At 45.1% G+C, this 24092-nt stretch overlaps 1 long non-coding RNA gene across 1 annotated transcript; it reads right to left on the bottom strand.

Annotated features, from left to right (window-relative positions):
• Nucleotides 1-2084: 2084 nt before the first annotated feature.
• Nucleotides 2085-12948, bottom strand: LOC149328385 (uncharacterized). Its single transcript, XR_016285551.1, has 3 exons — nt 12696-12948; nt 5540-5669; nt 2085-2243 (listed from the first exon to the last, which is right to left on the bottom strand). It is a non-coding gene; the product is annotated as an uncharacterized LOC149328385 (long non-coding RNA).
• Between the last annotated feature and the right edge of the window lie 11144 nt (nt 12949-24092).

Raw genomic sequence — 24092 nt, 5'->3', positions numbered from 1 at the left:
CAAGTACAGTTTTCCAAATGCGAAAACAGCATCCTTAGCCAGTATTTTCTCATTCCTCTAAAGTTGTATTTCAGAGCTAACTTCCGTCTTCCCGGAGAAGAAGTAATCTCATCATTCGAGGCCACTATTAGCGCCGCGCAATAAGGACTGCTTGTTACTATAAGGCCATATTCGGCAATTTACCGGTTCACACCCAGCAATTCTGGACAAAACCATTTTTGAGAGAGAACCCATTCAAGAACGTAATTTTTTATATAATGGAAGATTGCGCTATAAATAAATACATCCATGGTAAAACAGCGCGGAAAAAACACGAGGACGGAACAAACATGACAACACGAGCGCTGACTTTCAACTGACGATTTATTACGCACATGTGTACATATATAGCATTCCCGCCAAACACTAAACAGAACAAAAAAACACTGCATCATCACTGAAAATATTAAATCTACATATCTACAAATGCATGCTCCAAAAAGGTGATTTCGCGGTTAGCCAGTGATAACCAACTTGCCCACCTTTCTGTACTTATAAATACATCTTCTGATCTACATATCCTCTGATGATATCCTCTGATCATCAAAATTTTGGTCGGAGAATGTTGGACTTGCTTAGCGAAGTGTGCAACTTCATTTGAAGCGGCGATCGTAAGGGCAATAACGGAAGGCTATGGCCACGTTGTCACAATCACAAGACCGCATAGAAATGTTCAGTCACCTCCGTTGCTAAACAGGCATTTAGCATCAACAGTTAACTCATTTAGGAGCCTTTCCGCTTCTAATGGCTTTTCGAGAGGCTCATCTCGACAGTTCCGTATCAGTTTCAGTGTAACCAACACAGGGGTAACCAACAACAGTAACCAACACAGGGGTAGAAAACTTCATAGCTACTATCCAGCCAGAACCTGACATCAGCGTCAGTTGATCCCATAGAAGCCGGAAGAAAGCCAGCTCCTTAATTTGTTTCGTTATAGCGGCAGTGACACTCACCAAGCAAAAACTCCATTCGCTAATGGGATTTCAAGCACTACGGGCGAAAACACAGAAACTCATTTTCACGATTCCACAGACATTTCGGCTATCGCCAGAACCTCTCGCGTTGCGTGCACGTGCCGTAATTGTTTCTTTGTAAACATGAGTTATCCTCCTGTCAGGAAGTGGGCTGAAATAGTTGACAGCGGAGCTAAGTGGAGTTTCCTACTCCTGACCATATTCTTAGTTCGACACCCGCGGATGGCGCTGCTTGCTATCGCGGGCGTCAAATTTTGTTTACATGCGGATCCATAGCGCACAATATTCAAGGGACACCACACGAGCGATCCGCATGTCGACTACCAAGTAGCCCGAAAGCTGACCCTTCTAAGTTTTGTTTATTTTCTTAGCCCAAGGTCGCTGACTAAATGGTTTAGCCCTGCACCTACCAACCTCACTGCGTGCGGCTAATAATCGTTAGTAACTGCGACATTGCAACTAGCGTGGAAAGCACAAGGACAGCGACAAGGAACCGACGGGACAGCACGCTAGACTTCAACTGACGTTTTAATGCACACATAACAGATTTTTACACTTGTATTCGGCGCATGCTCAGGAGACTGCACCCCCGCCCCCTTCTCTTTATCACGAAGCAAGTTGTCATAACAAAGAGTAAACATTTAAACCAAATTGACGCGTAAGTTTTTTGACAGATAGATTATCTCTTTTTTCGTGAGGGCTACTGAGGGCGTGCTCACGCACTTGTCCCCTGCCTTATCAATGCAAAATGCTTCAAATATCTCCCTATCACCCTGCCTATGAAGCCGCCTCAGCACTCTCGTGTGGCTGAAGAGTGGAACGCATTTTTCTTCATTACCACCTGTTGTTTTTACTTTGCATTTGCGGCAATGTGCGGCTAGTAATCCTGCCTTCAAGCAGAAACACTTGCCATTGCATCTTCCGCTGACTCACTAGAAGCACAGCCAAGAACAAGCGAAATGTCTGAAAGATTGGTTTCTGTTGCCATAGCAAAGAATTTTTATTTCCTGCTTAAAGGGGTAGTCAGCACTCGTACCTGCCTCTGCAGCAGCTCTCAAAATTTACGCAGCTCCATGATCCCTGTTGCCTCCATTTTCCGTGTGGGCAAGCACACACATTGCTCCCCTTAGAGCATGGCCTCTTTTTCTTAATACCCGGGCATGTTTCTTCCGGGTAAAGTCCTAGACTGGAGCAAGGTCTGGATTCCTCACCCGAACCACATCCCGAGACCTGTGAAAATTAAGATCACCGAGTGTTTAATTGAACAGCACAGATCAAGAACTAAAAGGCGGCGGCATCAAACCTCTTATGTTTTTAGAATGATTCACCAAAATTATTAATAATGATAGATTAGAATGCACACTCGGAGTGGCTCCGAGAATAAATATCATAGCTTCCTCATATTCATCAGAATCAATTTCCTTAGCCTTTTGTTTAGCCAGTTTTTCTGAGAGAATATCCTGAATCTGCCCCGAGGGATATAAATTTTTTTCTGACGCCTTTGTGAAGTAAAGAACGTTGTAAAGCACGAGTGGCGCATCCTTGTTGACACTTTCGTCTCTCCAGAGCAGTAGTTTAGTCTTCGGCTTATTAAAGCACGTCTTGTACAAGTGCGGAAATAAGCATGATTTTATAATCTCAAATTAAACGGTGCATACCCAGCATTTCTGGACAAAAACATTTTTGAGGAGGAGGCTATTTATGAAGGTAGTTTTTTCATGTAATGTCAGATATCACTAAAACGATCAATATAACCGCAGAACCCATGACGGTACTCTTGCATTTTTTGTTGAAGCTTTTTCTATCGTGAAAGGTGTTCCCCGTTGGTTTTCTAAGCCAGTTTTCACGGTTCGATGCGATCGATGGAAACACTTTAAAAGAAAGATATTGCTGCATATCAGAAGAATGAGCCATTACCTTTGATATTTCCATAAGAGTATCTAACAATTAGTATTCCATTTCCGCGAGTTGGTTCATTCTGCATAAACTCAAATATGTTTGCCCCCAAAAATTGCAAGAAATGAGTCGTGAGGACAGCGCTATATTCTATCTTAATGTCTTTATTCTAGTTAATTTTTTGCGCAAGTATATTTGTTTTAATGCAATGTTGTACAATTTTGCAATTTTCGAAGTTTTTAGCGGCGAATTCTGCACAAGTGGTTTGAATGCATTTCACTGTGTTCTTCATAAGAGAACTAATTCACAGGAAGCACTTGGATATATTCGTGTGCAGTGTGTACTGAAACTGAAGCTACTGCTCGGTAAGGAATGTACTATCGCGCTCAATATGAGTTGCAACGCGCGGTCATCGACCGGGGTTCGTTCCGTGGTGTGCCTCCTCCAAACAGTCGCTCGGAATTCTGGGAGAAACTGCTGTTGCAGGAAACAACAGCACCCCCGCTTAGGAAAAAGTTTCTCCCAGAATTCCGAGCGACTGTTTGGAGGAGGCACACCACGCAACGAACCCCGGTCGATGACCGCGCGTTGCAACTCATATTGAGCGCGATAGTACTCATTGACTTTTAACGCTCTCCACGAGGTAAAACCATCTGTCTTCGGCGGCCAGGATTTCTGCTGCATGGTTGCAAGTGCAAATGGCTGTGTGTCTCGGGGAAGCGAGTCAAGAGCAGTTCTTGTCATCTAGTTTCTTTCTTCCAATGAGGACTTCCGGCATAAAGCAGCAATTGTCGTTTCTTAAGAAAACTGCCTTAGAAAATAAATTATTTATTTTTACAAAACCCACATTTCGCGCGCGTTCCATGAGCAGGAGAGTAGCCGAATGCCACACAAGAATTCGACCTCCTGTGATGGATATCGAAAGAAAGGGACGGAAAGTTCGCCGTCAAATGGTTACATTGTTCTAGCGCAAGCAAGCTGCCCAGATTCAGAGTCGCATACCTAAAAAAAATAATTAGCAGCCATCTGTGAACAACTTGCAATCGGCGGTAATTATTCAATCTTTACCACGATCTGAAATCGTAAAAAATCTTTTTCAACACAGCTGCTTTTCCCGAATCGCTCCCAAGTGTCAACAGCTTCCTTTGTAAGAAGGGATCCAGAAGCGTCTAGCACGTTATTACAGTTCTGACGTAAAATCTCTCTAACAGCTCATCTGGTTCCAAGATGCTGCCCTTTTGCTTTGCCTGCTGCACACTGTTTGACTGGTCATTCTGATATACCGGTGTTCAATATTGCACGTTACAAGTTATAAATGTGTCTTTGAATTGTTTTCTCCAACACAATGAATGGTACTCCGTAGCTTTCTTTGCGGGTGGTGATTTTTAAGCATGAAATGCTTTTAGCTCCCGTTGTCGGCAGTGTGGTGACGTCACGCCGAGACCGAGAGCCATCATCCGGGCACTGAAATCCACTCATCCGGGCACTGAATTCCATCGTGGTGGAGCAGCGCAAAGGACGGGACACAAGAAACAAGGAAAGACGAACACAGGCGCTGACTATCAACTCAGTTGATAGTCAGTTGATAGTCAGCGCCTGTGTTCGTCTTTCCTTGTTTCTTGTGTCCCGTCCTTTGCGCTGCTCCACCACGATGCAACAGCACCAACTAGCCCAGCAACTTGCTCTTCTAAACTGAATTCCAGTCATCCGGGCACTGAAATCCACTCATCCGGGCACTGAATTCCAGTCATCCGGGCACTGAATTCCAGTCATCCGGGCACTGAAATCCACTCATCCGGGCACTGAATTCCAGTCATCCGGGCACTGAAATCCACTCATCCGGGCACTGAATTTCAGTCATCCGGGCTCTGAAACGAGAACATCCGGGCACCGTACGAGACTTAACGAGATTTAACGAGACTCTCTAAGCCCTCCTACGCGACCGGCATGCAAGCAACGGTTGGTCTCCAAACGAGTCACAAAAAATAACTGCTGCCAGTGCCTTCTCAATGTGGAGCTGTGGGTTTGATAATGCACGGAATTATAATTTCCGATTTCTAATAACGCGTGCAAAAAGCACATAAATGCCACGTTACACTTCGTTGTCATACGTGATCCGGGGGAGAAGCGCTGCGTTCAAAGGGCAAGGCATCGCGCCGAACGGGTGGTGGCGTTCCTCCCTTCCTTTACGGTGCGGTTCGGGTGTCCACCGAGATGGCAGAGAATTACTGCGCCATTTCCTTTCCTCAAAAAACCTTGCGTTCAAATGGCAAGGCATTGCGCTGAACGGGTGGTGGCGTTCCTCCCTTCCTGTACGCTGCGGTTCGGGTGTCCACCGAGATGACATTAGGCCCGTAAACATTTCATGCTTACTCTACTCTCGTTTACGGGAGAGGCAGAGATAATTTTTTGCACTGTAAACAGTTTACTTCCGATTTTTTCGTTAGACATATTATCATGCGTCTGGTTGGCTGTAAATAAATATACAGCATCAGTGTGGACTCCTTCTAACGGAAACATTGCAATAAAGCAAAATACCTCAGAGGCTACTCCGGTGTACATACAATCATGAGTTGTAGGAAACACATTCATACGGAAAATGTTCAATGGCATCATGCTTATATACGTACCATATTTATATGGCATATTATACAAAATAGCAGGAGGATCGCAGAGAGTTTCATTACTTCAGGCGATCGAGGCCAAACGCGGAGAATGTTTCGTGAGGCACAAAATAATCGGACTGTGCTGAAGTAAATTCTGAAAATGAAAAGAGAGTGTTGTTGTATAGTATCTTTAGGTAAGTACTGGCCATGCAACCGAGTTATCGAGGTGTGCATAGACCAGGACTGAAATAAAAGCGAAATCTCCGAGAAGTTATTAGTACCATGAAAACTAGAGAAAAATGCCTCTCGGTATTTTCTGTACAGGCAGCACTCCTACAGACAGAACCACAAAATTTTTGTTTATTCTCTGGTGTCTTTCTCTAGGCTGTAAAAACATCCGAGTAGAGGAATAACATTTTCCCTAAAAGTGTGTTTTCTGCAACGTCTCCATAAAGAGCGCTGATTCTTTCAAAATACAAGGCGCGAAATTCTGCAGGAACTAATTTCCTATCACCCTCATTGACCCTGTAGCGATCCATATAGTAAAGTAGGGGTCATTGAAAAGCTAGCATATTCAATTAATAACCAGACGTAACAGCTCGAAAAAAATGCGTTCGCTGTGTCCTCCTCATTCTCACTTTGCGGTTTCCAGAACATTTTCGTGTGAAGATAGTGCCCATTTTCAGCGCTGAGTTTCAGCGCTAGTGCCCATTTTCAGCGAGGCAGATGCGCAAGCCGACAGGCCTGTGTGACTTGTTCTCAATAGACTACATGAAAAAATTTGCTGTGATCTGTTGTCGAACTTTAGCGCAGAGAAACGAACTATAAGATGACTCTTAGAAACTTTGCTCAGCAATGACCAGGCCATTAATATGGGCACGAAAGAAACGCATCCCATGCTTTTCAGAGTGTTACACAATCAAGAATTTCAGTTTTTTTTTCAAATCCGCATTCAAATGCCGCGCAGACTTTTTCCTTGCAGTGTCTACAGATCAACCTCGACATTCATATTCACTATAAGTGTAACACTATAAAGGTAACGGTCGCCTCTGTAGATGTTGCTTACATCCATCGTGGTGGATACGTAAAGGAAGGTATAAAGTAAATATAAAGAAGATTACCAGAGAGAAAAACTGTAGCGGAATCATTGACAGGGGTTTGTAAAATGTGATGAAATATTTACAGTCGGTACAGTTCGTTGGTTTGCGTTGTGAAAGTATTAATTTCCAAAGCGCTTTCAATTAGACAAGTTTGAATGGTGTGCTTGGTTTCAAAATTTTCAGCACGAAACTCTTCAGAACCACATTTGCACTTCATCCTAGAGCACTGTAGTCGGGAATGTAGCATTAATGGTATCCTTTGATACTTCAGCACAATTCTTTGAGCAGTCATGCCTATGGCGTCCTTACACGGGGCATTCCTTTGCGAACTTTAAAAATTTTTTAACTAAATCATATTTGAATGAACAAACTTCAATCACTGCAGCTCAACAATGTTTAAGGCCCATCGAAATAAACTTACGTTCAAACTTAAGCGGTCTAAATATGTTTACTTAATGAACATGTTCCGTGATGATCATGCTAAATGTCCGAGTGTAGTTTGGCGCAATCGGAACTTATTTTTGCATCCCGCCAGTCATGCTTCAACCCTTGATGTCCTTACACATGAGGGTAAACTGCTATCCAGTGCTTCATTGGCAGATGCTTTTAACCGCTTCTTTATTGAGCAGAATAAACACGGGAAACACAATGGGAGTATATGCCGGAACTATGCTCAGTATGTACGGGGAAATGATGGCATGCAATCCCTCTTTTTAGCCGCAGCTGATCAAGTTGAAATCTTCGCTTGTGTAAATCATACCAAGAATAGCAAGTCGCCGGACTTGAACGCTATGTAGATTTTTCTCGTGAAATACGTTCTTGACATTTTCTGCTCTGTTATTACCCATATTTACAACCTCATCTTATACACTGGGGTTCTCCCTAAGGAAATGCAGATCGCGCGCGTAATTCCAGTAATTAAGTATTGAGATCAAAATTATTCTCAATCTAGCTACCAATTTCTATATTGACTGTACTTTCCAAGGGCATTGAGAAAATAATACATATTAGACAGACCTCATGTTTTGAATACAATGACATTCCTTGTCTCTGAACATGGGTTTAGGAAGCATAGGTATATTGAAGCGGCGCTTCTAACACAGAAAGAAATCTTAATTAAGAGATTCAGAAAAAATAAACTCACCGTGGGCATTTATATCGGTTTCACCAAGGCTTACTGTCGGGAAAACTTTTTGTCTTTGAGTCTTCTCTATTAGGTTTTTGGTTTGGTTTGGTTTATGGGGCTTAACATCCCAAAGCGACTAAGGCTATGAGAGACGCCGTAGTGGAGGGCTCCGGAAATTTCAACCACCTGGGGTTCTTTAACGCGCACTGACGTCGCACAGTACACGGGCCTCTAGAATTTCTCCTCCAAAGAAATTCAACAGCCGCGGCCGGGGTCGAACCCGCGGCTTTCGGGTCAGCAGCCGAGCACCATAACCACTGAGCCACCGCGGCGGCTCTATTACGTTTTTGGGCTCATTGCTTGCGCTGTTATTTTCATTACTTGCGCCGTTATTTTCTTCACTGCGTTATTCCTATTTCTTTTGCTCACTTCAGAGATTACATATATATGTGTACTGAACCTGTAGGCACACTATATGTGCACAGGTAGTGCATAAATTCTTCAGTTATTTACATTCTCAGTGAAAACAAATGTATTTAGATTTTTTGTGTATTACTTTTGCCATAAGTATAAATATGCAAATTTATGAAATGCTGTATACCCATTGTGGTCCTTATTTTGCAGTATTATGTAATACAATGTAAGCGTCCTATTCCTCCTGTGCTATAAGTTACTTGAAGGGGCCGGGACCTTATGTCAAGCTGTTGTCACAGCTTTCAGTCCCGGGTCCTCCTTTGTAAGAAAGGAAATAAACTTTAACCTCCATTCTAATAGGAAGGAAAAACGCTATTAACGTTTTATTTTCTTGTTGTTGCACAGTGTCTGCCGTATTTATACTTGGAAATTCAGTGCTCAGGGAAAAATATTCAGTTGAGCACTTTTTTCTATGGACTTGTTCGCAAGCCCTATGTCCTTCCGGCGACGCAGCATAAGTATGACATGACTGAAGTGTTCATATATTCACTTTATAGCAATGGTGGCGGTTGCTTTCCCGCGCAGCCCTCCCCAAATTCTTGATGAGCGCCGTTGAAGAGATATTAGTAAAGGTTTCGTGAAGTCAAGCTTTGCATTCTGGAGAAGTGACTGAGCGGAAGAATCTTGCAACATTGAGCTGCTGTGATGAAGTAATTGGGTTCATTACCTGGTTAATGGATAAACTTTATTTATTCAACAATTTAAAGAAGAAGATACCAAAAAGGACGAGGATATTTTATTTAAAAAGGTCTAAACGCTTTCTGAAGGCGCTAGAGTGTGATCCTGAATCTGTTTCTGAGCAAACATTCACGGCAGTACCTTGTTGGCGCCGCATGGGTTTAGCACCAGGACTTCTGCATGCTCCAACCACTTATTATGATGATCGCGTCATCAAGACGCTGCAGACAAGTTCCAAGAAGGTCTCCAGCTACATGAGCATGAGTAAGTCCTTATCTCAGGTCCTGAGTATCAAAAATACAATTTTGAAATATTCCAAACCCGTAATAAATGAGGTCAACTTACGCATATTTTACTGTCTTCCTTGCACACAAGTGCAGCAACGTTTTTGCGGTGTTGACGCACGTACGACACTTGGCACAATGGCGTTGGACAAATGCTTGAAATGAACGTTTGGGCAAGTTGGTGTAGATTCATGATGAAAAAAGCAGCGCACACTTTGACCGAACACAAAGAAAAAGAAGGATGGCACCACGAGGACAGCGAAAGATGTCGCTGCGCGCAAAGATTTACGCAAGGATTCATAGGAACGGCGCACGACACGACGCTGACCAACTGATTACGCACAGAAAGCTACTGCTGCACGAAAATGTACCGGCAGTTAAATGAGTGCCGATATGCCAGCCGGTGAAGAACGGCTGCTTGAATGGAATATCAGGTATTTATTTTTTTCGTGTTTATTGTCAGCTTATTAGCTCAGAACCATTTCGCTATTTTATGGACTTCTTGATTCGTTTTTTCATCTAGCTCTTTCATTGTATCTGCCGTTATTATTAAGAATGAATCATCAGCATACATCAGAAGTTTTGAACAGTCGATAAATGAAGGTAACTCATTAACGTACAAAGAAAACAACAGCGGACCAAGTACGGATCCCTGCGAAACTCCAGTGCAAAGCTTGTGCGGTGAGGATGTAAAGGAATTCATCACCACAACTTGCTGACGGTCACTCATATAAATAGTGAGTAGGTCGGAAATATTATGACGAAAACCGTAGTGTTTTAGTTTTGTTATCGGTATAGAATGATCAACTGTGTCGAATGCCTTTTTTAAATCCAAAAATATTACTCCAACTAACATGCCATTGTGCAAAACCGTGTTAACTTTCTGGGTAAGTGTGGGAACTGCTCTGGAAGTTGAATTATGTGACCAGAAACCATGTTGTTGTGTACAAAGGTACCGTATTTATCTAAAAACTTGCTGAATCTGTTTGCAAGAATTTTTTCAAAGTTGTTATTAATTGCGCTAAGAAGAGATATTGGCCTGTAGCAATTTGTGTCGTTCCAGTCACCGGTATTACCTTCGCTGTTTTCAATCCAGACGGATACTTGGAAGCGTTAACAGAATGGTTAAAACCCGAGCACAAGACGGGACCAAGGATGTCAAAATTTTCTATCACAGCCCTATTGCTTATGTCGTCCAAACCTGTCGCTTTATTCGTCGGCATCTTTAAAATAAGACTGTATTTCTTCTAGTTCAATTCGGAACACAACAACCTATTAGGGAACTTAGACTCAAGGTCCATTACATTTAAGTCCTGTAGGTTCTTGCGCTAGGAGTGGGCCTATAGAGACGAAAGTTGAGTTGAAGTTTTCCACTGTACCCCTGTCTACTTTTTCAGGGAGTATATGCGATGCCTGTTTACTACCCACAATGTCTTTGAATATGTCCCAAAGTATTTTTGAGTTTCCATTTGCCCTCCCTATGCGTTCTCTGTAAAATTCCATTTTACGAGCCTGAATCATCGCTATCGACTTGTTTCGCATCGCCTTAAACTGACGCAGGTAAAAATCGTTCTCTTTCTTATGCTTTCATTTATTATACCAGTAGTCCTTTCTCATTAATACTTCGCGACTGGGCTTATTCATCCAGGGGCAAATTGGTATGCTGCGAGAGCGAGCCTTGATCGTTTCAGTACTGTTTGATATCGCACGTGTAAAAAATAATCATAAGTGTGAAAATTCGGTGTCAATATTCTCTTGATAAATCTCATCAAAATTAACTGATAAAAGATTGTCACTTAATAGTTGGCAGTTTATTTTGCTTAGGCTGTGAGAAAAATAGTTTTCTGCTTTTGGCAAATTATCTATGTTGGCAAATATGGGAAGGTGGTCAGACAAGGGGTCATCGAAAAGATCAGCAGTAATACCTGTGGTGAAATTAACGAGTGCATGATCAATTAACTTTGCTGATGTGCTCGTAACACGAGTAGGTGCGTTGATAATGTTTTGAAAGGAAAAAGTCTTGAGTAAATTAGCGTATTCGCTGTGCGTTGCATTTTTCATATCAATGTTTATACCTGCTGCAATAAGAATTCGTTGCTTTGGCTTTCGTGTCAGGAAGGATAAAATTGCTTCAAATTAATGAAGAAAAGAAGCTTGGCAAGAATTAGGACGCCGATAAACGACACCATTTATGAGCGAGGGCTCTAAATGAATAAAGAGGGCTTTAATAATAGAAGTGATACATGTGACATTATGCAAGACAGAGAAATGTTGACCTGTTTCACAAAGACGCAACGCCACCAATACGAGTGGAAGACAGACGAGGATGAGATATCATCATCTAACCTGGAGCGACTACACTTTCTCCTTTTTTCAGTCACGTTTCTCTTGTTGCGATTAGGTGAAATGCTCTTTTTTGTAATGATAGAAAGGAGATAAGCAGATCTATGTTTTTCCGGATACTTCGAATGTTACTATAAAAGACGGAAATGGTTTTGCTGCCATCCGTTAGCGACGCCATGAGGGAACTGGTTTGTGAGGGAATATGAAAAGATGCAGCTATAATATTTTGTCGACGTCTTCTTCGCACGTCACATGAATGACCCGGGAAGTTTCTGTTTTCCGTAACAGTATTTTGCCTTCAGAAACCCATGCCAAGCGCCACTCATTTTCTCGTTTTGCCTTGATCGCGTTTCCAAGGAGTATTTTTTTTTCAGCACACAGATGTTCATTGATGAACACTGGGTCTTATTCCTCAAAGCCCAGGTGGGATGTGTTCAGTCTGTGTTTTCTGGCTGCTTCCAAGTCCTTATCGCGGGCAGCTCGTGAAAGAAACCGCACTATGATATTGTCAGTTCCCTTGGCTATCGTAGGAACCCGGTGAAAAACTTCGACTTCGCTCTCTGAAAAATCTACCTGAAGTTATTTGGCAGCTGTCCCAATCACCTCACCAAGGTTTTCATTCGAAGTTGCAGGAACACGTTTTATTTCAATATTGTTTTTTTCTGCTAAACTGTTTCAGTTCCGCTAACTCTAGATTTAAGTCGTTCAGTTCTTTGTTTAGCTTCAGGGTTTCCTTTTGGGATCTTCTGATTTGAGCTTTCCCTTCTGTCAGCCCCTCTCGTAACGACTTCGTTTCGGACCGTAATTCCTCAAAGCTTTCGTTTATGAAGTCCACTGGGGAACAAACTGATGTCATTTCAGTTTTGATTGACTTAGTGGATGCGACAATGTTTCTGACTTCCTTTCTGAGATCAGATAGGGCTTCCACAAGTTTTGAAGTGATTTCTATAAGAACCTTTGCGACCTCTTTGATGCTACCCGGTGCCTTGTCACTCAAGGTGGCAGCAAACTGGAAATGGCGTCAACACTCTCACCAACCATCCCGACTCCTAAGATGTACTCCATTGAATCAATGCACTCGTATGATCAGTACCACAAGAACATCACAGCGTCAGAACGGTTCAGCAGCCGCAAGGTCTACAATGTAATGCGGAGGAGTGAATTGGTTAACCCACCTGCACGCAAGAAGTGGCGGTTAGCAGACGTAGAATGCGCGCCTGCCACAACCGTTATGAAGTGTCGATCGCAGTTTGCAGCTGGCGTATATGGTCGACGATGATGACGTCACAGTGGGGCGCTGTCAGACGGTCAGCCACGTGGAATGATAGCAGGTCAGCCTGATTGAGCTCCTACTGCTGGTGCGCCCTTTGGGAATAGGGGGCCGTTTCGAAAATGCCTGCACGCAAGAAGTGGCGGTTAGGAGGCGTAGAATGCACGAATGCCAGAACCGTTCTGAAGTCATATTGCACAAATATACTGCGCAAACCTTCGCCGGCCATCATTCATGCGTTTAAATTGTTCGTATCTTCACGACGGGCTGCTCCAAAGGTTATAGACTAAAAAACATCGTAGCTAATATCACGTGCTTTATTAGTTGCCACTTTTCTAGGACCAAACTCAGCACATGTAATAAAAAACAGCTGTTTGTTCGTGTTTAAGTGTTTTAGCACAACGTTCTCGTTGCATCTAGACACAAAATCCCGCAGGAGTATTGCGTGTTGCACCTCAGAAGTGAGGACATTTTCCGTGCAGCGTGTTCGTTTGATTCCAGGACATAAAAATGTGACAGTACAATTACTTCGACATGATCGATATTTTTGTGCGCACTTGCCTAGCTCTGTCAAGCGCGGCTGTTGTTGCTTGTCGCTGAAGACGAACGTCTCTAAAAAATAGGCATGTGCGCGCTAACAGAAAATATCTGGTGGTTTCTGTTTGTAAGCACAAAATATCATGCGAAAGCAATTTTTTGCCGGCGGACAGATTCAAAATACATAATCACCGACTCGCGACGAGCCTGTGGAAACGTCGAACAACGCTGCATTCCTTTCCTAGCCTATCGAATCTACCAAAAATGCATACGTGATAAGGACCCTGTCCACCGCTACTTTGTATGGGACCCTGATCATAGGGGGTTGGCAGGAAGCGAGGCAGCAGATGCAGCCGCCCGCGCGCTCTCTCAAGAGGCTATTTGCTCCCTCCCACCCTGTCAGGAACCCAATTTTAATCATGTATATTGCTTCAAAGATAATGCAACATTCTCTCAAGATAATCATCGCATTTACCCTCGCCCATGGAAACGCCTCAAGAGGACGGATGAGTGGCTCCTTCTCCGCCTTCAATGCAATACATTGCTGTGCCCGGCAGTACTAAAACATTTTGACCCCCGCTGTAGCGGCAGCTGCCCGCACTCTAGAGCGGTGTATTCGGGCACCTTTCACATGGTGTGAGCCTGCCCCTCTAAACCAGCTATTCCGCCCATCCCCAACCCAACGCGGGAGGACTTGGAGGTGATCCAGCTCAGCAGCCATGACTTACAGGACCAACAAGGCTTAGACGCACGTTCTGGCGGCGGCCACCGCCACTGCGGTCCACTAACACCATGCACCTGACAGCGCGATTGAGATGTCCACTTACTCGATAAGCCTGTATTGTGCGTTTTCGTTCCTTAAATCAATGAAGTCTACAACGTTTTCAACGCCAACGCCAATTTTATCCAATGAACACCGAATGCCTACTGAAATTGCAAATTGGTTTTGTAGCGAGAGATATACACTACGCCACGCAGTCGAGCATTTCGCCGTGAGCCTGGGAGGCCGATAGTGGCACGTGCAAAAGCAGAGAGGAGCAGCAGGTACCCTGAGCATGACGTCAGACTCCGCCGCCGCGCAAAAAGCTGCGCCGGCCCGACTATACCCGCCGCCGCCGCGCGCAAAGGCGCATGCGCCGCAACCGTCAAAACAATTGAATAAATAAACTATATGTGGCATCGAGCAGTTTTCCAGTGTTTAACATTATAGTCACAACAACATGCTTAACAGCATGCGTAACAAGAGAAAACTGTAGCTCTCGCTACGTATATCCTGGCATAGCTGCGCTAAACCACTACCACTTCTTTGAGGAAAGGAACGGCGACTGCCTAATGAACTTGAAAACTGCAAGACTGTCTCTTGAGAAAAGGCAATGATTCAGTATGGTAATGGTGGTGAAAACATTTATTAAGAAGGGACATGAGGTATGTTTGTATATGAGGCCGGAGCGCAGAGAACAGTCAGCAAAGCCGAGAACCTTGCGACGGCTGCACACTGGCTGCTCCGTGTCTCCGAAAAAAGAGGTTCCCTCTACCGCACCTGATGGCCACTGAGAGAGAATGCAGGATGATCTGCCAGAGCGAACTTGGACACGACTTCCACGGCAAACCCGGCCTCCATCTATGGATTTTGTGGAAGCAAACACCCATAAACCTTGTCGCAGTGGACGGTCAAGGGGATTCCTAAAATCAAGTAGCCTCCTCTCACCGAGACTGCTCGACTGAGAAGGGCTCTCGGTGGCTGTATGTGTACATAATCTAAATAGTTGTATACAGTTTTCTTCGCCTCTATCGTAACCGAGTCTCCGATCATCCTCGTCCCATCACCGAACCGGTACAGTACCCGAGTCGCAGTAGCGCACACCTCTCTGTCGCTATAGCCACGTAGTTAAAAGCACGATTACGGTGTCCACTGTCCCAGGGAGAAAGTTATGCGCGTTAGCTTTCCTTTTCGTGACAATCTCAGAGGCTGCACGTCCACCTGCGGACTTTGTGGGACTTCAAGCTAACAGTGCTTTCTGCGCACGGATGGAAGTTGTTGACGGCGATGACGTGCAATGCACAGCGCGAAAGTGTGACCATTAAACACGAGGCGCAATTGGTTGTGGCCAGAGGTTTACGGTCTCATGCAGGGGCCATCGAAGCTGCTCTGTTCGTGCCGCCTTGGGTGCTAAACCGAGTCGCGGCAATATATATTTTGTTTCTGCAGGTATCTGAGAGCTATCAAGACTCAGAGGTGAACGGCTGATGCTTCAGAGACGTTTTGGCTTTTCAGGATTGTGCGTGAGGTAGTGCTTTCGCACTACGATATTCACATGTGCTCCAATGTCAAGCTTAAACATGGGAGTGGAAGAATGCACGTCTACTGTAGGCATCCTCTTCTCTGTGGTGTTGGGCGATGATGGCTCTCAGAAATCATACTTGCGTTAAGGTGATCTCGTGGGATGTATTTAGCCCTTTGCACATTCTTTTCTTATGCCACCTCTTTCACGTGACTTCAAATGCCGAGCACCAACATTTAATGCGCTTCCCGTTGCCGCTGGAGGCATGGTGGTTCATTTGAACAACGGATGTTTCCTTGAATGAAGAACTATGAGACACGAATTTGAGTTCTCTGACTACCTTTGTTTCATGAACGATCTGGGATGCCGTAGAGGGGTTCTGCATACCTGTTTGGTAGACTATGCCTATAGTCTTTTCTAACGTCTGGTGTACGCCCAGGTGCATATTTTACACTGTGCTCTCTGATACAATGCGTTTGTAGCGGCCATAGGAGTGTGAGATCTAGAATTAGTATACATTTCAATAACAGAGCAGAATTTCACCACCCCGGTGTACTATGTTGGCACCGTCTCCTATACGGGTAGATTAATTCACATTCAGCCCTTATTCCAGAAGTGCGACGTGACAACAAACCAAGGCAGCGCTGAGACTTGTGACGCAGTGGAGAATTCTAAGAATGTCTGATTCCGGACAGGCCGCCATTCCAAGCTGTGCCCGGCAACCTAGAAAGGTAGAGCCTTAAGTATTCAGGGTAGCCTCAGAGTGCTGTTCGAGGAAGTCACCGAAATTAAAATGTATTATATAGGTCCTATTGATATAAGGAAAGCCGCTTGCTTTTCCTGTTTATCCCCAGTCGCAGCGCTGTGTTTTTGTTCACAGATATACCAACCAGCCCAGCTTCCCATTTTAGTCGAGAACTCGAGAAAACAGATGAGACATATACAGTGGTAAAGGGCGGGCAAGTACAATTGTATCGTGGTTTAGCGGACCGACGAGGCCTTGGCGTGGAATCCCACAGCAACAATTGTATACCTGTAAGATTAATGAAATTCTGCACTCTTCAAAGGTTAGTAGTAAACCTTAATAGGAATTGATATTGATGGTTGTAGAAACCTACGAACCTGTATCTAGTCATAATGAAGAGATATTCAAAAGTTAAGTTCCTATGCACAACTTCGATCGGCAATCAGTGGAGTAAAAGTTAACATGTCGAAGCAAGGCATGCAAGAAGCAGGTAGGAGACCACGGGGGGAGTGGTGCCAGCAAAAGCAGACGGTTGTTCTTAGCAACGTTTGCAAAATGAAACAGTCAATGGATAAAAAAAACACATTATGTAAAAGGAAGAACAGGATGTGCAATAGGAACAATTCGATCTGGGAGACTAAAAATTATTTCGGCTACATATCTTCGGGCATTCTGGCTTCTTGCTGCTTTTAGAAGTGCTCGGCCAGGTGAGATTTTTGTCATCATTGGATGGCGAGGGCTCGAAATTTTCTAGATATCAACACGGAAACGTAATAAAGCAGTAAGCAACAAGCACATCACCACGTAAACAGCGATAAAGAAGCTACATGAAGGACGATTTAGTTGGAGAACCGATATCGACCTTTAACGGAGCTTTAACATTATAGTAGAGGAAATTTTTGTGATCTCAGACATATTATTACAGAGTGCGTAAATTGTAGGTGGCAGGTTAGATAGAAAAGAAATTTACATGTCACAATTGCGAACTGACGTTGCTTTTGGGGTTGAAAATCCCGAAACACACGGCAAAGATAGACAACACACCACGAGCTCACTAAGTCGCTGTTAAAAGTTTGTTAGCAGAAAGATATCTAACACCTGAGGCTAAAAAAAGCGCTAACGGGGACGAAGCAGAGAGAGGGACACGACGCTGACTATCAACCAAGTTTGCGGATGCGGCCGCAGCCGCTATCGCCAAGATCGTCGTGTAGCCAACCAAACGGCGGATATCCTTTGGCACCAAATTCTAAAGCAGCTCCCGAAGAAGAAACAGCGGCCATCCCAACCTCACGATCAAGCGTTGGTGGTCCTAGGCGATGCGTCAGCACCCGACACGACGACGAAGTTGTTGAACATGGGACCCAAGTTTTGCGTTCCTCCACGTCCTAACAGGACCGAGCTCTTGGGACTTGTGAGGAGCGTGGCATGCAAGGCAAAGAATGGCGGTGGAGACAGGTGCATTGACAGCGAAGTGGAGTGCCTTCCCAGAAGACAGCCTCAAGGAGGCCTTTACCTTCTGAGGTCAACGGTGACGACCCTGCGTGAAGCTGACCTGCGGCTACTGCAGTCGGACAAGGAAGGAGGATTCGTCCTAGCCTCACCTGATGTGTACAACGATAAAGCGGACAAGGCAGTGTGAGACAACCTCACGGAGCTGGCAGGAGTGAAACCGGCGAGATTGAAGAAAAAAGTGATGACGATGTGCGAGGATATGGGCCTGACGAAGATGGCCTCTGCCATAAGCAAGTGCGAAGAGACAAGTCTGACAGTCTTCTTCACAGCCAAAATTCACAAAGAAGAGTGTCCTTTCAGAGCCATGGTATCAGAAAAAAGAACCTGGCAGAGCATTGTGGACGGTTTTTTACAACGGGCCCTCACCGAACTCACGGTGGACGACCCGTTCCTGATACGCAAGCCTCAAAGCGTGGACGACTTCCTTCAGGGTGCCTGTCAGCCCAACGTGAGTGGCTTATCGATAGATGTAAAAGGCTTGTACTACTCGCTCCCGTAGAATATGGTGTGCAGAGAAGTCGAAGAATGCATTGACCGACACGGCGTGGTGAAATTTCAGAACTCTTGCGATCTGTCGAAAGGAAATTTTATGGAATTATTAACGAGCTACTTGCAATCCACCATCATAAGTCATAAGGGTAGTTTATATATTCAGCGGGAAGGGATATGCATCGAGTCTTCGCTCGCCCATTCTGAGTGATTTGTTTCTGGCGCGTATTGACAGAAGTCTTATGACTGCTATTCAAGTGACAAGCATCATAAGGTGTTCCGTTATGTAGATGACTCTAATTCTTTATAAAGAGGACGAGACAGCACGACAGCAACAACACGTTGGCCAAATCATTGACGTTTTCAAAGAAGAACTGCAAGGACTAGAAATAACGAGCGAACTACCAGAAAACAACGTTCTGCGATTCCTTGACTTGACGCTAACCTTTTTAGACAGTCATGTTTGTTGGCGGTACGGACCACGAAGCAAAAAGGGACTGCTTCCTTCCACCTCAGCCCACTCCAAGATCATGAAACGGGGAATAGTGAAAGCAGCAATGAAAGCCGCATTGGCAAGTTCTTGCCACCATGATGTACAAACTAGTTTCGACGCCCAAATTTGTCGGCTGGAAGCAGCATGTTACCCACGCAGCTATTGTCCAGTGTCGCAGAAGGAGTACTGCAAGAACTTAGAGGCAGGAAAAAGATCAAGGCCACATCACAAGAAAGGAAGCCTTACGCAGTAATTCCGTACATTCGTGGCTTTTCACACAACCTCAAGAAGATAGGCGAAAACGTTGGCGTAAAAGTGCTGATGTCAGCACCTAACAAGTTAATGAGCATGTGTGCCAAGGTAAATAGTGAGCGAACGGGAAGGAAGCAGTGCCAAAAGAAGCACAAGAACATGCACGTGAAATACTAAACACGTCGTCTATCAAATACCACTGTCATGCGGGCACAACTACATCGGCCAAACAGGGCGCTGTTTAAATGAACGGCTGCAAGAGCATAAAAGATCTTTGAAAGGCGCCATCAGCAGTGAACTGGCAAGACATTGCCGAGAGCATGAATGTGCTCCCCAACTTGGCAACGCCACAATCATATCTACCTACCCAGACAAACGGACGAGAGAAATTGAAGAAGACATCAACATTCGGCAAAATGGTGAAGAGTGCGTCAGCATCCCTTCCATTTCACTGTATGAGTGCATAAGCTCATGCCACGTGGTTTCTTGCCTATCCCGCCTTCCCTCTTTCTCTTTTTCTTCCTTTTTTTTGCACGAACGAGGGGTATTTAACCGGTGAACGTGCAATAAAACTTGGTTGATAGTCAGCGTCGTGTCCCTCTCTCTGCTTCGTCCCCGTTAGCGCTGTTTTTAGCCTCAGATCATGCCCCAACCAGCCCAAATTTCCACGCTTTTGAAATATGTAACAGATTTACAGATTTTTTCATTCCTAAGGGGTGAGATCTTTCTTCTTTCGCGAATGCTTTCTTATGAATTCTTGTTCAATTGCGAGTTGGCGCTCATCGTGGGTTCTGGTGGCGCTCTGAGCTAGGGAGATAGTTTGAAAGCAATGAGGAGGACATCATTCATTGAGATCTATCAGATATGGGTCCTCATGCAAAAGCAGGAACAGGAAGTTGTTTAAGTTGTTAAAATATCTCAAGCATGCCGCACATATATGAACAGAAGCAGAAAGATGGCCGTGCTGATTGCAGAGGTGTAAACCAATTGCACATTCCTTAGTTAACGAAAGAGAGTAATGAAATCGGGAAGACAAGGGGAAGACGTAAGGGGAAAAGTGGCTGCTGCGAATTAGTGAACTAGTTAACAAAAGAGAGTAAAGAAATCGTGAAGACAAGGAGAAGACGTAAGGGGAAAAGAGGCTGCTGCGAATGAGTGAACTGCAGAGTTGTTAGATGACAGTGGGGACGTTGTGCTAGAAAGGCATGCCCCCCTGTATATGCAGTTCGTCAAGAACACTATCGTATCGGAATCTCACAAGAGCATAACACCATCTTACCGCTAAAAATGTTGGACAACCAGAACATGCTATTTGTTGTTTTCAAGGCATTTCCTTACTTAATCGCTCATCTAGTCAGGTAAGGCATTTATTTCAGCCAATCAAACAATTAAGCTGGGCTTCGGAAAGGCGATTCGACTATTCACTGTATTCAAACCACCACTCACGTGCCACAAAATGCGCTGAATACAATAAATCTGCTTTTTAGCCTTCAAAGATAATGAGGAGGCATTGGAAAAAGTCTTATTCCCAGATTCATGCAAACATTGTGGAACCAATGTGTAGAAGAGGCATACTGGGTGTTTTATGCGAAATATTGCCCCGAAGCTCTGTACTTTTTGTTCATTCTTCAAAGCTACCAGCGCCCGCCTTTATCACTTTGTGATGCAAGACGCGACCAGATTTGTCTAGATTGATCGAATCCAGGCGGAGCCGATTCTAGGTTGTTCTGAACAGGTGTAGTAACTTTACGCGCTGCATCCCGTAAGTTCTATATTAGCTTTAAATCCGCTCAACCACTGACCATGCAATTCTTCAGCAGGACCTTGAATGCGTAACTAACTGGTGCATATCATGGCAAAAGACACTTAATACAGACAAATGTAAAATCATGACAGTTAGCCGGAAGCATTCTAACTCGCTATTCACTTATTCCCTTAACAGTGTCACGCTATCCCGCACGTCTTCCTATAAATATCTTGGCGTTCATCTGAATTCTAATCTTTCTTGGACGGAGCATATTCAATACATAACTGCCAAAGCATCGCGCACGCTTGGCTACCTGAAAAGAAATCTTCATAGCGCACCTGTTTCTACCCGCAAGCTAGAATATGCATCAGCTATCTGGTCACCACATCAGGCTTATTTAATTCATTCCCTCGAAGCAGCCGTGCAGCCGCACGGCCAAGAGCGGTGGGCATTCTGTTCGACGACTGCCGAGCACGCTTCTGGGCGACGGTCAGTGCAATAAACAGTTTACTTTCACAGTCACTTTTTCCCCGTCTTCCTCACTGCCTGGACTCCCGTCACCACTACGTGACATCCTGGTGGATGTGCTAGCGAATGTCCCTCTCACCGCCTGCAAGCTGCCAAATCAGCTCGAGCTGCCTCGAGGAAGCAGATCACAAGAAATATGCAGATGTCGTCCCAACCGAAGACGAAGTGCGCAGCAGCCGTCGTCTCCAGAGGCGTTCACTTGAATGAGGACTACTGCCGAACCGCCCGCGAGCAAAGACGCATTCCTCAATGCCTACGTCAAGCATGGGTACGACACCAGCTACCATCATTGTGCACCAGCCCCGACTTCCGGTCCCCGTTCAATGGTTCGCGGGCGACGATCCTGAAGAATGGCTGGAACAGTTTGATCGTGTCACCGAATTGAAAACTTCGGTTGAGCAGACTAAAGCGAGCCACCTTTTCTTCCCCCTGAAGGGCCGGCGAGGATTTGGCTTGAAAACCACGAAGCTTCTCTGGTGACTTTGGAATCTTTCAAGAGCGAATTCCTAAAGGGGCTAGCAAGCATCGTCAAGAAAGAATGAGCTCAGGATTTTTGGAGTCACGCATCCCGCACCAGAATGAGACAGTGAGCGCATACGTGGATGGCATGAAGCGACTTTTTCGACGTATCGATACTGACGGAATGGAAGAGAAGGTGGAACGTTTGGTGCGTGTTGCTAAGGAGGCACTTTTCGGATGTCTGACCTACGATCAACCGAAGACCGTCGCTGAACTCAGTAGCGCAGCAGCCGCAATTGAGAAAATCTTGGAAGCATGAGCCCGCCATTTCCCGCGAGGCCTCCAAGTGAGCTCAAGAACACTCTAGGATGGCATGCATTTGGAGGTAACCTGTGTTACCTCGTCCGAAACATTGTACGGGAACAGCTGCGTCGTCTGTTACCATCTTCAACCGGCCTCAAGTAGCGATCCTTAAGAAAATCGTTCGAGAAGTGCCGCATGCGCTTGGCTGTCCGTCATCGAAACCTTAAGCTGACTATCTAACCTTAACCTCTGCCGCTGCAGTTTGAAGTCCTCAGCTCCAACGCCACACCCTAAAACCGCCTCTTCCGATGCGAACCAGCTGTTCCTGAACGCTTCCTTCCTGCCGTCGTCCGCCCAGCTTATGAACGACGCTCAAGGGTAAGGAAGTGCGATGTCTGGAGGACCGACAACCGTGCGCTGTGCTTCCATTGCTGGGAAGTCTGCGATATTCTTCGTCCCGGACCATACCGTATGCGTCTTCATGGCTTTGCCGTTGATGCCACGACCACGCTTCGGCCAACATCCGCAAGACATCGACAAGTGCCTATGTCGAGAGGAGTATCTCCATCACCGTCAGCTTCGCGTTTTGCGTCGCCACGCCGCAGCTACGCAGCCGCTGTACTAGGAAGGTCTTCCAGCCCCCGCAGGGAAGATAAAGACAGCGACCACTGGAGGTGAGGTTGCTCACGACCAAAACGCCGAAGATCCTCCAACAACCAGGCCGCATGGAGACGCCGCATGTAATGATGACCTCGACCACAGACGAACCGCCTTCGAAACAACGCCGCCACCCCGAAATCCTTCGACGACATGCCCTAACCATGATTCCCATACCTGACGAAGCCGTGACTAGACGCCAAAGACGACACGCAACTCAAGAGCCAGGACATCCAACTTAGAAGTCCCTAACAACGGGCAGTACAGTTACTGATCTAGCCAATACAGGAACTAACTATTAAGTGATGTTTGGAGCATTCGTCGCAGAGCACAGAAAAAATCAGGACCACTTAGGAGGGCCCACTAATCCGCACCGCAGGAGGTCACCTTATCACAAGGGTGGCGAACTGGGCTTTTTGGTGAAGATTCAAACGTAAAAGAGCGCGAAAGACGGGACAAAAGGAGACAGCAAAAGCGCTGACCGACAACTGGCGGATTGTTATTCCAAGAACCACAGGAATATACATAGGTTCAAAATGATGAACAATAAACACCAAAACACAATTATAAGCAGGAATTGGTGCACTACACAGCATTATAAGAAAAAGGTACCTGCCTGGCCGGGCTGCTAAGAGGGTCTCAATAAAACAACCGGAAACGGCAACAGCTACAAAAATAACATCAAAACAGCATAACAAGAGTAAAGAGTTCGCAACAAGACTAGTGTATAAGAGCTAAAATCTATCTGCAGGGCGCGCGTCCAAAATCTAATGATCTAGAAATGCGATTTCTTTAGGAAACAACGTGACAGATGGTGTGCTGACACAACGTTCTTCATTTTTAGGTCATGAAAGCTTCCCATATCTCCCGCGTGCGTTGGTCGAGATATTTTTTGAGGATGCCAGTTTGATTTAAAAGAGGAAAACAACCCTCGCAGTCGTGGCAATGAAACGGAAGGTTAGACCCTGTTTTCGAACCCCGTGTATTAACATGCTCTCGCAACCTCTCGTTCATGCACCTTCCGGTTTGTCCTATGTAAAACGTGCCGCATGAAAACGGAAGCTCATAAAGTATATTTTACTTGCATGAAGTAAATGACTGCTGACGCTTCTTGTTGCAGACCGTCTTCTGATTTTTTTTTGAGGTCACCTCCTTAATTAGGGTGGCTAGCTTGTTTGACGCAAAAAAAAAACAGTACTCGTACGACGACCTTTCCTGCTGCAACCTTCGATTACAAGTTCGGAAGCCAGCAATACGCCACCACTGCAGATGCAAGGCCGCGGAACGACGATGAGGAC

Source organism: Amblyomma mixtum, chromosome 9 (assembly GCF_055824585.1).
Source record: "Amblyomma mixtum isolate Tamu chromosome 9, ASM5582458v1, whole genome shotgun sequence".
NCBI lineage: Eukaryota > Metazoa > Arthropoda > Arachnida > Ixodida > Ixodidae > Amblyomma > Amblyomma mixtum.
Note: the sequence above shows the minus strand (reverse complement) of the source record. Positions and strands in the feature narration are given on the sequence as shown.